Genomic DNA, 23,309 nt, shown 5'->3' on the forward strand with positions numbered 1-23,309 from the left:
CAAAAAGTATTGATATCATAAGATAATGTGATACATATCAATATATATGAAATGACCCAAGAAGAACTCAGTATAACAAGGCATCATCGAATAACCTATTTATAGGAACATTAACAATTGAAAGTTCCAATTGTTTATATTGTTCGAATTTATCAAATCATTTAAAAACAGGAGTGTGTATTTTTTATTGGTGTCTTGATACATATACGTGAAACTTAACTAATTATTTGTCAATATACATTTTTAAGTAGTAAAAAGACAATATGTAACTTCAGTGGTATCATATAATTTAAAAAGATTTCCTTCCATGTATGATAGTACCCCTTTCATGTGTACTGGGCCATACTACATCACTGATGAAGGTTGAAAGGCTTAAGAAGGAGATTATTTTTCATTGAATGAGGGTTCTTTAATATAAGACAAAATATTAATCTCTAGAAATTTTAATACATCTCTAGGAATGCAGACGAACAGGAAAGGAAAAAAGTTACACCTCCCTTCATTATCAATCTATCCACTCATCAACATTATATATCAAGTATAAATTACATCAAATCAATGTTACAGTTGACCCTTCGTACTAATTCTTATCCTAGTGGATATGTGCTTGTTATACATCAGTTAGTCATTCTTCATTAGCTCAGTGCATGGTTACTCAGAATCGGTAAAATGAAAATTCGTATCGCAAAGAATAGTATTAGGGGTTGGAATCAGAGACATGATAAATCTCAATTTAAACAAAAAACTTAGAAGTGTCTCATACATTGAAAGATTCTGCACCTTAGGCAGAAAAATTAGCTTTTCAGCTTTCTTACTTGTTATTTTATTCTCCATGAATATTTTATTTAGTTTTTCATCACTTTCAATCAATTATTATGTATGTATCTTAATAAAATAATAGTTTGGATCCTTCTGTTCAAATTTATTATCTATAATATAATTTAGCATTGTTATATTTGTTTTTAATGTTATTAGAATCTAATGCATCGAGTATTATTAGGTATTCAATTATACATTGTGTATAAATCTATTACCTATACAATTTAATACTCTTAAGTAAATGAAACAGAATTGATCATAATAATGGATTCGTTTGTCATACACATCGGTTTTTCATTAGCTCGGTAAAGGATTAATCAGAGTCGGTAAAATGCTACCCGTCTCGGACAGAATAATATAAGGATTGGACATAGAGTAATGACAAATAAGACTCAATCAAAATATTATAAGTGTCTCGCATCTTAAAGCATTCTACACCTTTATTTATTTATTGTCTTTTTAAATATAGTAGAAGGAATCAATAAGATTAGAAAATAATATAACAGAGAACTTATGTATAAATAATGAATCTAATGTTATAATTCAATTTATTAATGGTCTATTTAATACTGAAAAAAATGTATTTTAATTTGTTACATTTTCACTATTTTCTAAAATAAAAGCACTTATATTAATAAACTCTTATGGAAAACATTAATTTACGACTGTAATTAATTAATTTGTGTGAATATACAAGACCTCCATTAGCTTAATATTATTGACAATGGTGACAAGCAGTTTAGTTATTTAGAAAATGATTCCTAACACAATAAGTTATAGAATTGTAATGACATTAAAATATTCCTGTAGAAGTGTACAGAAGTTAAGAAGTCACTTTTTTTTATCACATAATCCCTTAACAGTTCCCAAGAACTATTTATACACAGAATAGTAGAACAGAATATGATTTGAAGACAAATATATCGAGAGAGAGAGTTCAAGATACACTTCCCCTTGTTTTCCATCTATGAAAAACTTACAAGTATGATGAAATCAGGAGTGAGACTTGGAGTATTCAGAATGTAAAATTGTTCAACTACACAATCCAGCACAAATTGGATAATCTATAAAATAAAATTGAAAAGAGTTTGATAGACTAGTGATTCATGCCGCTCACCCTATATGCATCAAGGACACTAAAGGACTCTTGTCAATGAAATATTTATCTTAGAGTAGGAGATGAAGCAGAGTTGAATTAAGGAGGGATGGACTCAAGAATTTCAATGAAGGATCTGTGGATGGAGAATGAAAACTCTCTTAGCTCCTTATTGGGCCCTTGATACAATTATTATGTCACTTTATGAAACTCTCGTATGTGATGATTCCATAGAAGATATGGAGTAATGAATTGATTTTTGAGCATAAAAGCGATGATTCGCAAGGTGAGAATTGACTATGAAATACTTTGATGCTCAGGGGCATCTGCATACTGAACGATCCTTCCATTAAAGGAGATGAGATCCAGTGAGTGAGGACCAAATAGGCGAGATCCCTTGACTGAGTGTAACCTGAAGTTGAAGAGAAGATCTGGGATGAGAAGGCGTGTTCCAACTGGCATTGATATCCCAATGGGAAAATAGGAAGACGAAGGATGAGTGGATACAGATCCATATATGATTTATCCAAATGCTCCCTTGGAACAATCCATTCAAATCCTCATAAATTAAATCAATACTTCCCCAGCTAATAATTATGATCCCACAGCTGATTATATTTATTCAATAACGATCGACTATCAGATATATAGTAAATAATACTATATGATATATCATAATAATATCATTCAATACTTAAATATTGTATCATGATACAATACACGTATTGATAAAGGCCTAGTTTAGCGCACCGTCCCAGCCCTAATATAAACATAAATATGTATATATCATTATATATAAAGGGTTTTCAATAGAAACGCTAACACTTTACGTTGATAGGTTTCGAAAACGACGTCATATTTGTTATTGTTTCTTTGACAGCTGTGCTCAGAAATAATTGTTGTTTCATCATGGAGCAGTACACACTCGAGAACCGCTTTTAAATTATTAAAATGTATTACAAAAGAGGTGAGTCTTTGATCGAAACTTTAAGAGCGTTAGCGCCAATTTATGATCAACGTAATCGACCTGCAAAATCAACAATTCAACGTTTGGTGAAAAAATTTGAGTCCACATACACGATACATAATATTCCTGTGCTAGTGAGACAAAGAAATGCACGAAGTGTGAAAAATATTACTGCTGCAAGCGCATCAATTCAAGATGAGCCAAATTTGTTTCTTACGCGCTGTTCTCAATCATTGGGCATCTCTGTGACATCATTGTGGCGAATTTGGCGAAAAGATCTTGGCCTACACCCGTATAAGATCAAGTTGACACAAGAACTGAAGCCGCTTGACCACTTCAAACGTCGGGAATTCGTAAAATGGACTGAAGGAAATTTCGAAAATGATGAGGCACATTTTTGACTCAATGGCTTTGTTAACAAGCAAAATATGAGCTATTGGACTGGAAAAAACCCACACGTGATTCATGAGGCGCCATTACATCCCCAAAAAATTACAGTTTGGTGTGGATTGAATGCTGGTGGTGTCATTGGGCCGTACTTTTTCGTCGACGATGACAATCGCCACGTTAGTGTGAATGGAAATCGTTACTGCGCCATGATAACCAATTTTTTTTTGGCCTGAATTGGAATATATGGACTTGGACGATATGTGGTTTCAACAAGACGGTACCACTTCACACACAGCAAATGTTACAATCGATTTATTGAAGAGTAAGTTTGGCGAGCGTCTAATCTCCAGAAATGGACCAGTCAATTGGCGGCCTTGCTCGTGCAATTTAACGCCTCTAGACTATTTATTTTGGAGTCACGTGAAAGCCCTGGTCTACACCAATAATCCGTCGGCGTTAGAAGATCTCAGAACAAATATTCAACACGAAATTGCTGCAGTTTCAGCCAATTTATGCAGAAAAGTAGTCGAAAATTGGGTTCAACGATTGGACTTCGTAACACGTGCACGTGGTGGTCATTCAAACGACATCGATTTTTATTCATAAATTAACTTGAGTTTATTTTAACAGCAAATAAAGAAATCGTCGATATCTCAAACTGTTTTCGTTTTATTTTTAAAAAAAAATGTGAACGCTGTTAAAGAAAAACCCTTTAATATAATTTTTATCCTATGGATTAGACTCCTCTTTTCTTTTTTAATATGCCACGTTGAGCTATAGGTATCACATCCTCGTTGCGACATTGTTATTTTTGAGGTCAAGTAGTCCTATTTAATCCTTATCATTAAATGATTAGCAATAGATGTCCATCATTTTTTTAACCTTTATTTAGATAGAAAATAATTTATAAAAAACTAGAATTATCTACAATTTTCTGGTGAAGATGCATTTACAAAAATATCATTAAACATTATAGTTTAAAATATCTTCACCAGATTAAGGCATTCAAACATAAAATATTCATATATCTAAATTAAAAACATTAGTATCCAATTTCAATAAAATACAAACATAAAATATTGATAGCAAATTTGCTTTTAAATCAACAACCAGATCATTTTATTTTTGCTCATTCTAAAAAGTAGAAGTATCTTCTGCAAAGTCAAAAAATGGCTTTATGCGTTAGATGAATTATATCTAAGGATATCGGAGGCCCAGTCCCAAGTACCGTGGATCGCCCTAGATATCTTCAACTCGAACGTTCCATATCTTGCCACCGCCCAAATTAAAATAACACGAATATCCTCCGCAACCACGGGTTCTCCTACAGTTATATGTTGGTTTTGAATTGTCTTTTTCGAATTGATTAATTTTATGTTTTTTGTAATTCATTCATGCTACTGCATGTTTTGTATCGGCATTGTTGATTTTTGTTCAAGATTTTTTTTATGTTGACGCACCACATATGTGCATTGACATTTTCTTTTTAAGATAAATATTTTACTCAGTTTGTTATTTCTTATTTTGAACTAAAAAAGCAAATATTAATGAAAGTGCAAAATGCCAACTTTTTTAGACAAAAAGATAGTGCAAAATAGTATGTTTTTTTTGTACAATGTTGTTTTCTTTTTCTATAAATTCTTTCGGTCATGCTTGTTAATAGATTTGGAACAACACTTTTATTTAATATTAATGATACAATGTTAATATTGCATTAAATGTCCATCAAAATGTCATTCATCATTTGAAAAAGTTTCTCTTAGAAGTGCACGTTTTTTGTCAAAAGAAGGGAAATAAAAGAAAAAATATATATTTCCGGTTTGTTCCTTGATGGCATGCCCTTAATCGTAGATACTTCCCCTCATAAGAAATATAATCTATTTTTTTATTTAATTGATAAAAGCATCATATTTCTCCATTGTTGACAGAATCAATTGTCTCATATAAATGGTGGTTCATCTAAACATTCGCAAGCCGATAAAAAAGTACAACGCTACTGTGACATTTTTTCATAACCGATTTTATTCACAATAAAAAAAAATAACAGCATTATAATATAAATTTGACATTTAATCAATGAAATCAAAAATGTCCGACTGCCTTTTTGACTTTTCCACTGGCTAAAGTTCAGAATGGCCTTGTTATCCCAGAACCAGACAAATTCTTTCTAGCAAGACCTCTATTTTAGCTTGATGTAAACCTTGGATTGGATGATCCTTTACCTCAGTTTGACAGGGTTAGAAGCTGTAACTGTTATGTATTTAATATGTCCTTTCTGGTTTTTATCTTCCTGTATATTCGTTTATGTATTTAAGTACTGAGTTTTATGCATTATAAATAGTGTCGTCTCTTGTAAATATATTTAGAGTAGATTTAGAAGACACAAACACAGTGTTACTTTATTCCTCCACGCCATTTCTTCCTCATCTCTCCCGGTCATCCTGGATATCTCCACCTTATAAAGAAGTTTGACTCTCTCGTTCGTCAAGACGCAACATTGGCGACGAGGATGGGATCAGGATCACGTGACCTCCCTGCTGTGGGATCATCGGCGAAGCTAGCCCTTTTGGAGTTGGGTAGCCCTTTTTCGTCGATAGGGAGAACGCTCGTTCGTTTGCGGAAGACGGAGCAATATGGACTGTGCCTATGTTTGGGCCTCGTGGAGGAAGGAAGAGAACCTTGGTCACTTTCAAGAAGTGAGATGTGTGTCCGGGTGAGGGACCACATAATTAAAAATGGATTTGTTCCTACGCACTTTTGGTTCTCTACTGTTTCTACTCTCCCGTTCACATCATTGGTTGATGGATGTGGAACGGTCTCTCTTGTGGATCATCCCGAGTTGGATGAGGGTACATCGAGCAAGATGTCTCCCAGGGACGAGCAGGGTGCTCGGGTCCTTAAAACCTCAACAAGGGTGAGTGTTGTTTCTCCCAGGGACGAGCAGGGTGCTCGGGTCCTTAAAACCTCAACAAGGGTGAATGTTATTTCTCCCAGGGACGAGCAAGGTGCTCGGGTCCTTAAAACCTTTATGTGGAGTATTGTCCTCCTTTCTCCGGTGCGCGTGCTGAGAGCACGGCACGTCTATGGAGATAAACTTTTAAAATACAAGGAAGAATGCTTTGGCCTCGCCTGGACATGGATGGAGCGGATCTATAGGCTGCTGTTCATGGAGAGGAACCTGTTTAAGCACCGCCATGGATTTGGTGCTTGGGGGGTGATGTTATGTATTTAATATGTCCTTTCTGGTTTTTATCTTCCTGTATATTCGTTTATGTATTTAAGTACTGAGTTTTATGCATTATAAATAGTGTCGTCTCTTGTAAATATATTTAGAGTATAATTAGAATACACATGAGCGTATAAACAGTGTGTAGTTTCATTCCTCCACGTCCTTCTTCCTCTCATCTCTCCCGGTCATCCTGGATCTCTCCTATTATAAATAAGCTTGCGTCTCTCCCTCGTCAAGACGCAACAGTAACCTTGCGTCGTACATAACGTTTTACTCTAAGTCTTCATTGATGACACGATGGAGAGTTGAACGGAATGCTAAGTCAATGCTGTCAGTGATCGTATTCTTCGATTCGTTGGAATGGTTCCCAGTTGTTTTTTGAACGATTTCCGCCACTTTTGGGGCACGGGCTTTCAGGAAGTCATACTCAATGGATATTGATGGTTTTACCCGAGCAATTTAGCCAAATATGCGTTGTTTATTTTACCATTTAAATTGCACAAATACAGGGTGTCCACGATAAATTGGAACTACTTTAAACTTCATCCAGATCCAAAATGTGGATATTCGGGGTTAAATCATACTAATACAGAAGGTTGCGTGAACAATACACTATAATTTCCACCACAATAGTTTAGACAACAAACAATAGTCATCATAGAATAAGCAAGGAGAGACACCATCCTCGAATTGGCTCGTGCAGGACACAAGCCCTCTGCTATCTACAAACTTCTTAACTACCCCAAGACCATGGTGTACCAGGTCTTCAATGCCTGGGAGGTTGAGTGGAAGGTCTGCTGCAAGGCCCACAACATGAGAAGTGACCGAATCCGCACTCCCCGCTTCCTTGAAGGCCTCCGGTACAACAATATCATAACACATTTTAAAAATCAGTTACTAGTAAAAAATTGACTATCAAGTGATATTTAGTATTAGTATAAGCATAGAATGGCTTTAACAACTCTTGAATAGTACAATTTTTTTCTTTTTAAAAGTATGTCATAAGGCAGAATCTAAATTCTGAACTAAAAAAGAACCTACCGTGAAATAAATCATTAAAATGTTAGCTATCAAAGTCATAGAAATCTACCAAACAGCTTTAATCCCTACTGTCTGTTCAAAAAAAGTGGGAAATCAGATTTTATTATTTATAAAAAAATATAAAAATTTGATGAAATCTTTTCCCAAGAATTTATCAGGTTAGCAAGAAAATATTGATTCCTTTATGGATGATTCACATTCTATATGTGATATATCATCTTTTAAATGTAGAAATTTATCATCATATAAACTTTCATTAACTGTTATGAAATAAAAATTCCTGTCTGATCAAAGATATAAAAGAAAAAAGTTTATTGGTGCCCTAAACAAGAAAGCAAGACTTGTCCTGTAAGAAAAATAAATTAAAAATAGAAAAATTTAGTCCATAAGCATTCCCAAAACTCCTTTCAATTGATAAACCAAATCTAGTTTATGCATTTTCTATCGTAAGTTATAGTAGCAAAGAAGATTTTTACAAGTAGTAATTACAATAACAAGATAAAATATTTGCCTTCAAATGCAGAAGTATCTGCATAAGTAAGTTGTCAGATAGAGGGGCTGCATTGCTATCTACGTCCCCATTGGATAATATTCAACTTATTAATGAATTTAACGCTAACAATATCATAGACAAAAGTAAACTTAGGAAAATTATAATATAAAGAAATGAAGAATTTACTGCAAATATATTTGTCAGTAACAAGCATGCATTTTAATTCAAAACGAGATGATTAATTTAATATTGTAGAATCAGCTGATAAGTTTTACCAAAAAAAGTAAAAAAGAATATGTAACTTTAATTTCAACAAGTATTTATGACATTTAACCCAAATAATGGAAAATTTCGTCAATTGTGTGATTGAATTATTAGCTTTAATTGATAATAATTCTAAATTGGATAAGCTATTGTTATTCTTCATATCGGCAAAAAGGTATGAATAATAAGTTTACTATGATTGATTTTTATGAAAATGGTTGTCTTCAGGTCTGGATTTACAAAGACTCGGACCTTAAATAAAGATTAAAGGCTAGGTGTCTAATTTTTACGTAAAAGCGCGATGTCTAGGGCAAGTATCCCCTTAAAACGAGCACTGGCTGTAGCAATTGTTGTTAAAAAGCACAAAAATGCTGCTCATCAAAACAAATACGGGCATTACTATTTGAAGTTTGGAAAATATTTGTTTCAGGATAAATTTGGGCTTAAAACCTTTATTGTTCTAGATTATATTTGTTGATCAAATAATTTTATAAGAATCTATTGATGAATATAATTAGGAATACCCCAGAAAAATATTACTAATCTTTTTGTATTAAAGTTATTTAATATAATAATACTAAGCATTTTAGGAAAATTAAAAGATAGGAAATTTCAATCGAGTGTCGGCAGCTAAATAAATTGTTTCTCTGACCTAAAATATTTGCGTAATGTTTTTCAATAGTACGTATTATTTTTTTATTAGTAACCGTTTATCAATTTAAAAAAGTGGGGTTTCCCTCTCAGGTAAAGGAGAGCTTTAGAAGAAAGCATCCAGCTACTTAGGTTATGTGCTTGGGAGTCTTGTCGTCCAATAGCTAGACGATGGACTCATATTTCTTCAAAAACAAGAAAGTTTGATGGTATTATATCGTTTTGAGGTGGACAAGACAAATCAGTTAAATACAGTGCAAGAAATTATCTTTATGTTGAGTACAAGTTGTAGCCTGTACAAGTTGAAACTTATTCTTTTTAGATGCTTAATAATGGATGGAGAAAAATTAAAAAATTACTCAAATCTATTCCGAAACGATGGATGACGGACTATATTCAATTGAACAGAGAAAGTTGAAGTGGAACAATCCACAAATAAATCTTTGAGTAGATGATATTGTGGTAAGTATTAAGACAACTTTTGGGACATTTGTTAATGTTAATGACGTTAAGGATAGGCATGTTAGAAGGGTTCTTATCTGAGCCTCACAGGGTCAAAAATTTACATGGCCAGTATGCAAGTTGCCAATGATTATGCCTTCCAAATGAATATTGATTTGATGAATTGCTAATTGATATGTATATTTGTACTCAAAATTGTTCATACCCCTGTTAAGTTTTGTGATGGAACTAATGCATGGTTGTCTAGTTTTTTTTTATGAATTATGTGACCAAGAAGTGAAAGAATGGCAACTATTCACAATTTAAGGAAATTTTGATTTCATTGAGGGATAACTAAAAAATACTATCTTCATAATTATTTATACCCTATCCCCCCTCCCACATAGCCTTTGTTTTTTATGACTGCTTCTAGAAGATTTTGTACGATTCCACAAGCTTCCTGCATAACTGTGGGCATTTGAATTTTATAATTTGCTGCATAATACTTATATTTTAGTAATTTGTATTGAATAACATTTGTAATATATCCTTGAAACATTCAATAATTGCATGATCGTGATGCCAATTAATGTAAATGCATAATTTAAAATTATTTATATAATTCTTTGCTTACAGCTTGTTCACAACAAATGGATACTAAATGAAGATGTTGATAAGACCTCTCACCACAAAGTGGGGAAGTTAAAGCCTGACATCATGGAGCACTAGAATCTGATGCCCAAGGAAGTTATCGAATAGATATCGTTCCTTTATCGAGAATGTGATTGTTCCAATGTTGGTCACAATGAAAGCTTGAGTCATTTTTATAAATAAACATTTTTTGTTCAAAAAGTTTTTCAATAAAAAATACTTTTTTAATAGGTTGGGGAAACAGTAAAATTTGTATTTTTCGCTTTGATTCAATTCCTTATAAGATCCTACTTATATTTTCCTTCATTAAAAAGTTTCTACTTATATATATATCAACTCTATCTTTTTCAAATTAGCATTACCTGTAAGGAAACTTATTGCATAGTATTATTTGTAACTAAATATTATTTAACCATTATAATTTATCATGGTAATACGTGAATAGTTATATACCGAATGGATTTAAATTGTAAACAAAAGTAATCTAGATTTGTATATGAGCAATGATGCCTCATAGAGAGCAATTTGAAATTTAAGACATTTATGAAGGACACATAAATGGAGATGATTTTATATCCCAAATTAAAGACTAATTCAACCAAAACAAAGAATCATATTTTGAAAGAGGATAATGGGGAAAATTCAAAAAATTTGCACGCAACACGTTAAATGTATATTTTCTTTCTCTCCATCTATTTTCCCTTCACATAATAATTTTTGTCTCCTCAAAACAATAGAAATACTTCTTAGAGTAAATTAAATCACTTTTAAAAAGGTTTAAAATATAATACGCTGTATCGTGAACCATTTTCACAATTATCGAGGAAGACGTCCCTTTTTTGAAAAAAATAGAAATTTTCAAAACTTTAAGGTGATTGAGCTACCTTAAATTTTTTTTTTTACTTTGCTCAAACTTTGCCAATTGTATTTTTTTATTAAAAGAAACGTATTTTGACCCGACCACTTGAACATTTCAAAAAAAGATAAGAAACATCCAACCCTACACGTAGGAGCAAAATTTTTGTGAATTGCTGAATTAATTTTAGGAATTAAATTATAATATATATTATCCTTAAATTTTTAGGATTAAAAATCCCAACCCTGCATACAATAGAGTATATTAAGTATTTGATCACTCCTCTATTTTGTTAGCTTTCTCACTGATATAGAAAAATCAGTCTATAAATTTAATGGAAGGTTTATTTCAGCAGTGAGAGACATCATTTGAAAAAATATGTTAGAAGAAAAATACAGAGTATATCCCTTAAGAACAGCATCCCCACCTTCAAACATGCTGATGGAAACATTATGCTTTGGGGATGTTTCTCCGCTGACAAGGACAAATTTACCAATTTACCGCATCCCAGATCGATGGGATCATGTATCCTGGAAATATTGGGCAGCAACATGTTTCTCTCTGGATATGTGACTGAAAATGCACCGTGGATGGATCTTCCAGCACGATAATGACCAAAAAACATGCAACCATTGCTACAAAGGAGTGGCTCTAGGATAATTAAATTAGGGTCAGGTTGTGGTCTTGCCAGTCTATAAAATTCAAATAAATATAAAATTTTTATCAGTGGGCAAACTTATTTCGGCAAGGTATTCAATATATGTAATGCTTATAAAACTTTATAAAAAACCTATTTCATTGGTAATATTTCTTAATGATATTTTTATTTGGAAGCTGCTTTTCACAAAAATAAGCATTTTCTATCTTATCTGTAAAACAGATCATCATCTACAATACCTTATGCATAATATGCTGGAAACGAAATTGATCATCTGAACGCACTTTGGTCATATTTATCTTCTTATTTTGAATAGTCCTTGCGGCTCTTGATACATGGTGCATGCATGGAAAGAAAATGAGTCATGAAAGTAATTGATCATGGGATGTTGTATGATATTAAACATTATTTTGCTAAAATTAATTATCATCATTATTATGCAGAAATTGTATTTTCTTTCAGTAAGGATGATACGAGAATAGTTAATTTGAATATATGTGAAATACATGGTGAAACAATGTATGTTGCATGTTGGTATAATAGAGAAAAAAACATAGAGGCATAGGCCTTATACCTTAATACTAATATAAATACTCATTAGAGTTGAATAAAACATGAGCTAGAACGCGTGCAATATTGTTTATAGTGGACAATCTAAACAATGTTTTTTTTATTTTCCAAACTTGTTTTCATTAGGGATGTAAATCCTTCAGCATTTTTGGGGTGTGAGTTTTGTTGTTCTTTGGAACCTTATTAGTGTATTTCATTTGATAAAGCTGTTATAATTTTCTTTCATTCTTGAGATAAGAACATAATTCTTAAAGTGTAACCAAAAAGCTTATGATTATGGAAAAATTTATTTGGGATTTCAAATCGGTCCAAAAAAAAAAGCAAAAAACCTATACCACCAAATTACTTTTTTTACCCATAAAACCACTTATTTTTACCTTTTTTCAAGGAAAAAAGGAGAAATTTGAATATGTTGAAGGTAATATTGAAATTTTATAATAAAAGTGAGAGGTTTACAACGATATAAATGAGGAGATATATTTTTAAGGTGAGAGGTCACAAAAAAAGTCATTTTTTCCCAATTTTATATTCTTAAGAGGGTATTTTGCTTTTAAAACTTATTAAAAATAATTATACAATTAAAATCTCAGTACTAAAATAATATTAATTATATTATACTAAGTTTATTCAGATAAATTATCTATAACTACATCAAAAGCATACCATGTTAAATTAGCTTATAGCATATGCTTTTAAATTATTTGCATATTTATCAACTGATAATCTTCTGTAGTTTTCTTTTAATTTGAATGAAGATGATGTTCTTGCCATAGAAAGACTGGAAGCCTTATTGTATCGAATTTCTATATGGAACCGTTCGATTTTAGCTTTTTCTGATATGTTTGAATTGGTGAATTCATCTACTTCATCTGGTATTCTTAAGGGGCCACCTTTAGACTTTTGTAAGTCTAAGTCAGGATCTCGTTTTCTATCCAAATTCTTATTTTGAGCCTCTTTAACGTTAAGTCCCATTTCTTCCAACTTTTCTAGTGCATCATTCCATCTCTTCCAAATGGCTACAAGTTCACCATCTTGACGTACAAGACTACGGAATTTATTCATTTCATTAACTGGTTTGAACTCTATAAGGTTAATTGACTTTGCCTTCACGATGCTGTTAGTCGTAGAAGTCAAATTACAATCCATACGAATGGATAACTCATAGTGAACTGAACCTACATGCCTGTCAGCTATAAGGTTGTTAATAGGTTTATTCTTGAGTTTGGATTGATCTTTTTTGCTAAGAAGGAGACTGCTGTTTGAATTAAAATCTCCAAATCCAAAGACATCTGCTCTCTGTCGGTGGAATGTCTTGGCTAATTTTGGAGAGGCAATAGCAATGACTTTTTCAATTCTATTTGAATGTTAATTTACAAAACTACTAATTGCAGAAAGAATTTTGTCCCGACATTTACAAGATTGAAATGACTACATAGTTGGGAATTTAAAGGCTGGCCTGGAAATATTTAGAAGATCTTTAGGATTGGTTGTCTAAACATCATGATAGAGTTTCTTCATTCTAAGGAGCAATTTATATATCCCACAACAGTGGGTGTTGCCATTAATAGGAGAGGCTCAAGGTAGTGAACACTTATCAATGCCCCACTGCCAAATCGACGTCCTCAAATGACCTCACAATGCGAGTCAGACTGTTAGTGACATGTTCATATTTTGAAAGGAAGGACCAAATATATGGGTCGAGGTAAAGAATCACAGCACAAAGGTAAACAAAATGATGAACCCGTTCTTTTTGGAATCCTAGAGCTAAATTCTTCCTAGGCAACATATAAATTTAAAATTGGGAACTCTGATTCCATAATTTAGGATTAAAATCTGGACTAAAAAGATTGGTAATACAATGTATAAATTGTTCTGTGATGCAATTGTGCTGACTCGTAGCAATCGTCAGGAACTTACTATATATTTTTTCTGAGCCTATTCCTTCCTCAATTACTTTAAAAAGAATGACGAGTTCACGGTTAAACATTAGCACTGGACGTATATAGCATAGTGGACGATCTGGAATATGATCTGATCCAAACTCAAGAGCAATCATTTCTTCAATTCCAAAATTGTGACTAACTCCATCAATGAGCTTAAATGTTATTTTTTCTTGAACATATTTTGGAGTATACTGACCATCGCTGACTTTTGATAAAATATTAAGAACTGTTTATCTATGCTGAGTCAGATTATCTCTAGTCTCAAATGAAACGGGAAGGGTAGGAAAAGCATGATATTTGCCGTTTATTGTGATCCCCTGAACATTAAATGATCTGCATCTCTTTTTCTTACTCCCATCGTTGTTGTAGGTAATGACATCGTGAGAGCTCGTCATTATGTGCTCAACAATTTCAGAAAGAGTTTGAGCCAAAATGGCCTTAGTTGCCTGCCGTGTTTGTGAATTGAGGGGTACTGTACTGAGATCAATCACAATAGGATTATCTAAATGATACTTCCCTTTCCGATCGAACAGAAAATTAGCTATCTACACTTAGCCTGCAACAGTCTGGTTTTGAGAGCACTAGTATACACTCATGAGTTTGTCGGGACAACTATAACATTGAGGCTTTATCTTACAAGAAGATATACGTGTATGACAATAGCATTGTGGCATATAATCCCTTTCACGATCACCATCAGATGCATGATTGTTTATAGAAATAAATTATCTCTTTTTTTATTCGATTTCAGGGTAGTTCAAATTATCAGTAGTTTCAGCCTTTTGAGTGAATTCAGCAATAATATATGTGACATCCTTGTCCAGAGATTCTTCCTATGATGATCCATTTCGAGTTTCTTGATCTATCTTCCGTTTTTTTTCTTTATTCTGTTTGGCTTGAAGGATATTTTCCCTAGCTTGCTTTCTTTCCATTGTTCGCTCACACTGTCTAGCAACCTTTTGATCTTGTTTCCTTAATCAACAATGACATAGCCCATTACTTGTTTTCAATCATTTAAAATATATATTCTGTCACGAATGGAAGTTTATTGCATTTGCAACTGAGTACATTTATATTTATACACATAAATATGATGCAAGAAGTACACGAAGTATTAATTTAGATGCTTAACCGATTAATCCCATTTTAGATTAATTATAATATACAACTAAGAGTAAGAGACTGATGCAAAGAAAAAAAAGTTCATTCATTTTAAGTAGTAATTTATTGTATCAAACATTCGTGGATGTTGCTAATCGGAGGAAAATACGGTGGTTCTGATCGTTCGAGTATCTGAAATTGTACACCCTAGTACACACGTTAAAATAAAAAATTAGAAGAAGTTAACCTTTTTGTGACCTTTAACCTTTTATATGGCCTTAAAACTGTACTTTATCAACTTAAAATATTATAAAACTATTACTTTAAGCATATAAAAAGGCTTTAATAATTACAACATTTTCGAGTTTCTTCTCATTACTTTGAAAATAGATTTAAAAATACAGATTCATGGGTGAAAAAGTAATTTTGGGGGTAGGGGGGCTTGGCCTGTTTTTTGTTTTTTTTTCTAGAGTGCTTAAAATATCATTTTGCATCCGAAAAGTTGGGCTAAAATTGAATTTGATTACTTTCTTCAAATTGAGAGGGTTTGTGTGTTAATTTTCATTTCTTTGTTTTTTATCACTCCGAAAATGCTAACTGGTGTGTGGGTTCATGAATGATGGAGGGTAACACGAGGATTTCTTGGGGAGGTACAAGTGTAAGGATCAGAGTAAGTCCTGTCCATGCGATGACAAGATACGGAGTGAGATTTTTTAATATTTCCTTTCTCCCAGAGCTGCTTGCTGGAGATCTACTACAACGTCAGGATAGCCAAGCTACTCTCCATCATTGCTGATAATTGTTCACAGAATCAAAGGAACTAATTCAAATTCAGCAAATCCATTTTGGAAAGACTGTTAAGAGGGAGAAAAGTAGACACATTGACAACTGACACAAAAATAAACAGTATATTTTTGTTTAGCGAGGTTTTTAATGCTATGCAATACCTTGATCTGCACTTTAAATGTTAAAAGTACATGCAAATAAAGAAACACATATTGACTGAAATGTCGTTAAAATAAAATAATGCGATGAATTATATTAGTTCCTACATAAGTAAGTTAATTACACTCAGTTTTTATCTGTTTATTCTTCATTTTTAAGGAAATAGTCATTAATGTTTTGACGAAAGAAGAAAAATATTGGAGAAATGATTACTCCTTTCTTACAATGCCTATTCGATTAAAAATTTACTGAAGTATGGATAAGCCTTCCCTGTTCTTCTATTTTTGCAGAATACAATAAGAAAACAAAAAAAAACCACTCTAGTTAACCATTAGTATCTGACAGAGTTGATTAGTATAGCGTTAGTTAGTAATAACAACAATAATTTTCTTGTAAGTAATAGTATAACGATATTAGCTTGTAAATAAGTAATAAGCAATTACTCGAAATTACTTTTTAATTGCGTATTATTTAATAACTTATTCTATATTACTTCATTAAATCTGACATCACTTAATTTATTAATCAATGAAACATCTTGATGCCATCAAAAGACGAACAACAAGAAAATCAAATACTGTTAATATGTTATATTTAGGGAAAATTAAAAAAAAAACTGTCGCTTTGTGTTATCACACTGGGGAATACGAAATTCCTACCAATGAATCGAAGCCAAGAATGTAACTTATCTTTCAGCAACAAATTCCATCCAGTTTTAATCTAGGTTGTCAGGTTTGTGATATATCTGAGATTATAATAATTTGGGACTGTTTTCGTTCTGAGTCATTTTTAATCATTAAAACAATCACCAAATTGAAGCCCTATATATAAAACTGATCTAAAAAGGGTTTATACGGTTATAAGTTTTTTTATTGATTTTTTTCTGAGCTCGTCGTATATTCATTTTTATTCCATGTGTTATTTCATAAAATACCTATTTAAAAAATATCCATATCGAAAGATTTTGGTTCAATTTGTATTTTTGAGTGCCTTAATCCAATCAGTGGGACGAGTAAAGAAAAAAAAGTCAAAGCAACTCATTCTCTGATTGTAAAGAAGAAGATGTCAAAAAAAAATATATATCTTAAAACAATATTATTACTCTTGATTCCAAGTAAAAACTGATAAAACTAATTTACTTTTCTAGGAAGTAACGTATTACTCAAAAAAATAATATTACTCAAAATTGGGGTGCGTTACCATAAGCACAATATGGAACATTAATCAACAAAATGAGAAAATACGAGTCTATTTTCTTACATTACCTATTCATAAAGGCCAATATTTCATAGACACATTAATGTCTTTGTAATCAAATTTATGGGATGAGTTAAAATGCTCAATAATGTTGGATGTAGCTTAAATCCTGCAATTGATTTATGAGGCTTTATTTTATCCTGATATGGACTTTCATATATAAGGTTGCGGATAAAGTAATTTTGTATTTTCAACTCTTTTTTTAACTAAGTATATCTTATTCATTGTTAGTCACATCAGATCCTACGAGAAAGCTTTGTAAAGGTGTGAGCGTATAATACAAACGGTTTTGGAAGAGTATAGAAGTCTATGTAATCCTGTCTATAGCCAATTAGCTTAGGGACACAAATTTGGGATCAATGGAGGTCTCTGAAGGCAATAGGACCTAGGGCTTCTACAATTAGGGCATTTTGAAGTTAAAATCTCGCTGGCAACATGTTATCAAACAGAACAAAGCATACTTGGCTTACATCGGATGATTGTAACACTTCTAATAATGAATTGAAGTAAAATACAAAATTATGTGTTCTAATTCTGTAATTGTAAGGATTATTTATTGCTAATTTATGTGCAATTTGCAATGCATCCAAAGGAATAATCTTAATTATTTGTTGCTTTAATTAGAATATAATTAATCGAAGAACATAAATGTATTAAATACTCAATTTTGAAAAGATCATTCTAGTTTGATTTTGTGTTGATAAGCCGCATCTATATTAATAAGCAAAGTATGTTTGTAAAAGAAACGTGAAATAATTTTTGAGTGTAGATATTTGATCTATGAAATAACATAAAATCAAGCTTGTGCGTCATATTAAAAAAAAAGTGTATAGAGTTGTATAAAAATGAATAAAATCTTATAAGGAATTAGGATGACTTAAGTCTAGTGGTTTTTAACCTGTGGGAAATTCTCCACTGGCGGGAAATTGTGGAGTTGCCAAGTAGGGAATGACTGGTCGGACATAAGAACTGCTGGCTCAAAATTTAACCATTTTTTTCGGATTTTCAACCGAACTTCAAATCAAACCCATTTGATAACAAAAAAACAAAACAATATATATGAGAAATTGTAAGTAATGTTTGGGTAAAAGTGACAACATTGTTGGGTTAAAAATAACAGCAACAGCAAACCAAAATTGAGGGTCGTAAAATGGGGGAAAAAACAAAGTATATATTTTCGTACTAAACATAGCATGATGGGTTAAATTTTGAATTCGTTAAAGACGGATGTTGTTGTGGTAAATGGAGAGTTGGCTACATTAAAGGTTGGGAATGGGAGAAAAAAGGTTAAGAAACCCTGCATTAGTCACTAGATTAAAACAATTTTTAGCTCATCCACATTATTATTTTTTTATGTAATCGCTACCTGAAAAAAAAAAAAATTCTCCGAAGATATCATCTATCACAGTATATTTTATTTTTAAAAAACTGCTATAATTATTGTCTCATTCTCGAGGAGAGAACATTTTAGTATAAAGTTTAACCACAAAAGTGTATCATCATGAATAACAAAAAGTAACGCTGAGGATTTGTTTGAGAGTTATAAGTGTAAGGACCTGTTGGACTCGAAGTTGAATTGAGGATCGACCTCCAAGTGATTCCTACCTCGAGAAGATTCTGATTCTGACTTCTTGTCTTCCTCCATCTCCTGGTAAGTTCTAATGTCTATCCCTTTCTTATCTGATTTATGATCTTCACAATAGGAACTTTTGGAATTTTAAGCAACAAGAACCCTGAGTTGAATGATTCAGAGTTTGTCATAGAGATCTTGGGCTGACATAAATGTCTTTTTCATAGACATTTCCAACATCAGAGATTATTTTCACTCATTCTTCAACTCCTCCCCCCCCCCTTGTTGATTTATAATAACATTAATACTACTTGACAAAACCACCTATTTTACAAATTAAATATAATATAATATATTATTATTATTTTTATATAATAAGTATAAGGGATTTGATTTAATGTATACTCAAATCAAGTTGATAATTTTAATTAAGCATCTTAATCTTATCTTTTTTTCGGCTTAGTACAGATGGGATTGAATCGATGAGTTGTTTCATTGTAATCCTACTATTGAGCACATTGATACCCAAAAACCGTAATAATACACCCAACGTTTCTAAAAACTCTTTATGAGGCTTGAAAGGATGTCTAAGAATCATGAATCAACTCTATATCCAGTGAAGAGGTAAGCTTCTAATTGAAAAGTGTCAAGCTGTATTTTAACAAAGATAACTTAAAAATATATATTACTTTTAAAATCAAATCATACATTTATGACCTATAATGTAAATCGAAAATTATAATATTATAATGAAATTGTAATATATCTATGGCTGTAAAAATGGCTATATTGTATCATGATAGGATATTTAGGAATTTAATAATAATAATTAATATGATATATTGATAATTTACTAGTTTCTACAAAGATTAAAGACAAAAAGTATCAGATGTAGTGATGTAAATCATGTGTAGTTGTCATTAATATATATTATTATTTACCTCCTGGGTAGTGAACTTAAGTTTCTACTAGACTCAATTATATTAAAAACCTGGTTGAACAACCGTGTTGGATCATGAAAGACGGAGAGTCACCTTGAGGACATGTTATAGAGTTATAATTGTAAGTCATTGAGGGACTCAGAGTAATTCTAGCCAATGTTCTTGCTTATTTGCTTCTCCCTCCCCCCTATACAGAGCTGATTGTAGTTGATCTCATAAAAACTCATGAAAGCTAAGCCAATCTTATCCAAAACATTCTTCAAATTGTCAGATTTACCATGTTGATTTTTTGTTCTTTTTTTTGCCCAAAATCCACACTATTTTCATTCATATGTATTGATATTATATCATAATACTTTATGGTATTAATATTTTGTTGAAAGCTTTAAATATATCCTATGGGAAATTATAATCATTTGAAAGAGTTGAGCCTTAATTTAAATATATTAACAGATATAATTTTAGCGTTTTCTCCAAAGGATAATTGCCTGATAAAATAAATTATGAATAAATTCAACACGAAATAGTATTTCATACTTTTTACACTTAGTCTGTGATTCAATTAAACTGACGTGTTTCAATGCCTCCTCTGTCTCCCCTACTAATATGGATCCCTTCAGAAACAAAAACTCCATTTTTTTTTCTACATAAAAACACCTTTTTATTTATTTACCATTAGCAATAACATTAATTATATAAAAGATAAGAATAAATCATTGATTACTACAACTACAAGGCGAGGAATTGCAATACAAAAGTGCATAATTTAGAATTTGAAGGAAATGCATTAGAACTATGCTATAATCTTGTTGTCAGTTCATGCATTAGACAACGCTTCTGTAAATATTTGAAAGACAATGAAAGAAGAAACAAGCCTTCTCAGTGATGCACAAATAATACTCAAATTATTGGGGAGCATTGCTTAAAACTTAATCAGAGTAATTTTCCTTTATTTAAGAATTTATCTACTGATTCAGTGATTAAATTAAACATGTGAAATGGCAGATTACATAGACTTTGAATTTTCTGTCAGTGTCTAGTCCATCGGATCTCTAATAGTACGCCCATAAATCCATAATTGGTGAAGTTTTTGAAGTCTTTTATTAAATGTCTGTCTAAGCTTAACTATGGATCATTTGAAATGTAGAATTACGAAAGAGAAAATGGAGTTGATATTGACAAGGATCTCAATTCAGTAATGCCAAAAGTTTTACTTGTACTTTCCAAAAATTCAATCCCTAACAAGATGCCTTGTGCCAAGCATCCACAAAATAATAGCCAACCAAGATTTTGTGTATATTTTGGTGTTTCCATCGGTCAGAGAGTGTAAAATTTTAGCAGCCCGCGTGAAAGAGTATATTTCATTAAGACATTGGGTTATTGATTTTACAAGCCCTTCAACCTATTGCTCAGAGTTTCCTATGTTATTTTTTTATAGGTCTAACGCATATTGCCTCTGAATTGAATTAAAACTCTTATTAGTGATATTGGATTTTATAAACCCTAAAAATTATTAAAAAACGATTTTTATTCCTTGGAATCTGCGTAATAATGCTAGTAATTTTAGTATGCACCTAAAATATTCCATCAGAGTATCCAATTCAATATTCAAGTTGATAATACTTTGTTTCGGATTATTTTTTTCTTTTTGTATATTTAATCATTTTTAATAGAGGTTTAGTAAATTAAATTAATGGCTTTGCTGAAGAGTGGTTCCTATGTTTTTCCTTCTAATTTTTTAAATTCTTCTTTTTTTTGTGAGGAAATTTTATATTTTAGCTATTATTTTATGTAATACATGCAACCTCATCAAAACTTATAAGTATTCATTTGATTATCAAAGTTCGTATAAAATAATAAGTATTTCATATACTTTTAGAAAAAATAAAAATTGAATCTCTTTATTACATAAACTGTAACGAATTATATCTTATCCAAACTCATGTTGTTAAGATAATTTATTTTTTCATGATTTCTTATATTCAAAGAGGGATTTTTAGCATTGATATTTAAGATTGTAAAATGGATGGAATGGTTCAAAAGTTGAAAAAATATATAAATTACGTAATTATTATAAAGAATTTATTTTTTATCCTGTAATTAAATGCGTTTAATTCTTTACCCAGTCTACAAACTTTGTTATAAAAATGATGTTCACTAACAGAGGGATTAAGTTGAATCCTATTTCCAACTTGTGTTGTGTTAGTTATTTGTTTATTTGGTCCAGTCAAGCCTTAGCACCCATCTTATCTGTTTGTGGGACCAACCCTTTGGACTTCCAGTCCTGGAACTGATTAAAAAAAAAAAGTTGGGTGACTTCATTAAGGACAGAACTTTAAAAGTTTTTAGGACTGATATGTAATAATGAACTTGATTGTACCAAGAGTGAACTTGAACTGTAAAAAAGGACCGACACAACACTATTTTTGACTTATAAAATAGTAGAAAATTCATGTAGAAAAAACCTTACTCCTTCTAGAAAAAAAAATATGATGATAATAACTAATTTAATTTCAAATGGTTCCAAATACTTTAGGTAACTGAAAGGGTAGATCTTATCTAGTGCTATTTTTAATTTAAGTTTTAAGCAATTGTAAATACATTCGTCGATTGCCTTCAAACTATTTGAAGCCTAGGTATTGTGACTCAAGATTCCTCATATAAAGTTTCGACTCAATCAAAAGCAAAACAACCTAGAACAAGTTAAATGAAGAAACGACTGAGTGAAATTGTGAAGTTTATCTTACAAAACATATTCCATATGGCCATATCCAAGGAGCTCGGGTATGCTTCAGTGAGACATGTTTTGAAAACAAAAAGTCGAGCCGGAATCATGATCTTGGGCATTTTTGCAAGCACATGTGAAGTATGTCCTCCCATTTTTATGGAATGGGAGGAGTGGTTCAATACAGATGCTTACATCGAACTTCTAGATAACAAAGTACTAACCTGGACCAGAAAAAAGTTTGGGGGCAACTTTGTTTTGACTCAAGGTGGACCTCCATCTCATCCCACCACTAAAACCCAGGCCTTCCTGAGAAACTTTTGGGACCTTAACATGTGCACACCCTCTGTATAGACACAATCAAAAAGGTGCGTCTGGAGGAAAAAGTGTGTGCTACTCCTTACAGGAGTGCCCAGTCTCTAGAAGCTTCACTCAAGAAGGAGTGGACCCCGCTCGAGATTGAATACATACTCCAGGCCAGCAAGGAAATGAGGACTTTTGTTAAAGCAAATTTCAGAGCTGAGTGCTAAAATATTGGGTAAAAGTTGTGCCCCCTCTGTTTAATATGATTTTGTTAAATTAATGTCTTCATAAAACCTCTTATTTAAATTTTACTCTTGAAAAATTGAAAATAATAAATGTGTACCATTAAATAAGATCAACCCTGTATTGCCTTGGACTCAATACTTTTTTAATTAATT

This window comes from Lepeophtheirus salmonis, chromosome 2 (genome assembly GCF_016086655.4).
Source record: "Lepeophtheirus salmonis chromosome 2, UVic_Lsal_1.4, whole genome shotgun sequence".
Lineage (NCBI taxonomy): Eukaryota > Metazoa > Arthropoda > Copepoda > Siphonostomatoida > Caligidae > Lepeophtheirus > Lepeophtheirus salmonis.